General features: G+C 30.9%; 1 pseudogene; it reads left to right on the top strand.

Annotated features, from left to right (window-relative positions):
- Nucleotides 1-916: 916 nt before the first annotated feature.
- On the top strand, nt 917-1,088 carry LOC114110948 (U2 spliceosomal RNA; annotated as a pseudogene).
- Nucleotides 1,089-1,372: the final 284 nt, after the last annotated feature.

The following is a 1,372-nucleotide window of genomic DNA, read 5'->3' as shown; positions in this document are numbered from 1 at the left end:
GTCTCAAAATAGAGAAAGCAAAAAGGCAGAGAGCCTCTCAAGCTTACCTGCTAACATGGGAGCAAGACATTAATATCAGATATTTTTTTCTCATTTACATTGTTACATAAAATTGAGCGAAGTTCCCTGTGCTACATAGTAGGACCTTTCTGGCTATTCATTTTAAATACAGCAGTGTTTGAAAAAGAATAGATACATATTATGCATAACCGAATCATTTTGCTGTATACCTGAAGCTAAGACAATATTGTTAACTATATGCCAATATAAAATAAAATTGAAGAAGAGAATAAATCATGAGAGGGAGAGAGCAAAAAAGACATCAATATCAGCTATTTGGTTTCACAGTATTATAACTTTGGCTAACTAAGATAATAATAGCAGAGGCATTGAATTAAGACCTAGGAGGTTTTGGTTGGAAATAAATTACAGTTGCTTTAAACAACTGTTAAATAGTGTACATGTCATAAGCTCTTTAAACTTAAACACATTTCCATCCATTTTTAGCAGAGATTTTGTTGATTGATCACATCTAGCTTGATTAAAAGTTATTTGTTAATAAACTGATTTTTTTTCATGGTTTTAATGGACACTAAGTATTCTCAAATGTTAAACTTATATCCCTAGACACACAAAGCCAGAGATTGAACCAGAGAATAAAATACATTTAAAAAGGAGTGGTATTGCATCCCCTGCTACACCAATTTCTAAAATATCTATGTTCAAGTTAAAAAATTTAAAAAAAAAAACACCTTAAAGGTACTGAAATGCATAAGCTAAAATGTAAAATCCCATTCTTTTAAGCAACAATACCATTTTGGTATATCATCTTTCAGGTTCAATTTTTCTGTGTATATAACAATCCTTCTCTTATTTAATGTCATATTGACAAAAGAGTTGCTAGATATTTATCATTACTGCTTCTCAGCCTTTTGGCTAAGATCAAGTGTAGTATCCATTCTAAGAGTAGTAAGCATATCATTATTATTGAAATAAAGTTCAAGTATGGAGTGATTACTAGATTTCTAACAGAAAAACTACATTTTATGCCTTATTTTTACTTTAATAAGGTCTATGAGGGAAGATGTCCACATTTTTCCCACCGAAAGTACGTCCAATATACAGAATTATACGATGTGAGGTCATAATTTATGAATTAAAATATGTAAGTCTAAGCAGCTGGCTGGTTTCAGAAATACAAGAGCGATTTTCCATTAGCCTTTTCACTTTATGAATTGTGGTTTAACATTCTTACCACACCATAAACATATGAGCTTATGAAACATGTGTTGGCATATTACATGAAAATGCTACCACCCTACAGAATTTTTCTAAAACTTTCTTGAGGAATATATTGTTGTCGGAAAAAAAG

This window comes from Ovis aries, chromosome 1, assembly GCF_016772045.2.
Source record: "Ovis aries strain OAR_USU_Benz2616 breed Rambouillet chromosome 1, ARS-UI_Ramb_v3.0, whole genome shotgun sequence".
NCBI lineage: Eukaryota > Metazoa > Chordata > Mammalia > Artiodactyla > Bovidae > Ovis > Ovis aries.
This window is presented reverse-complemented; position numbering and strand designations above follow the sequence as displayed.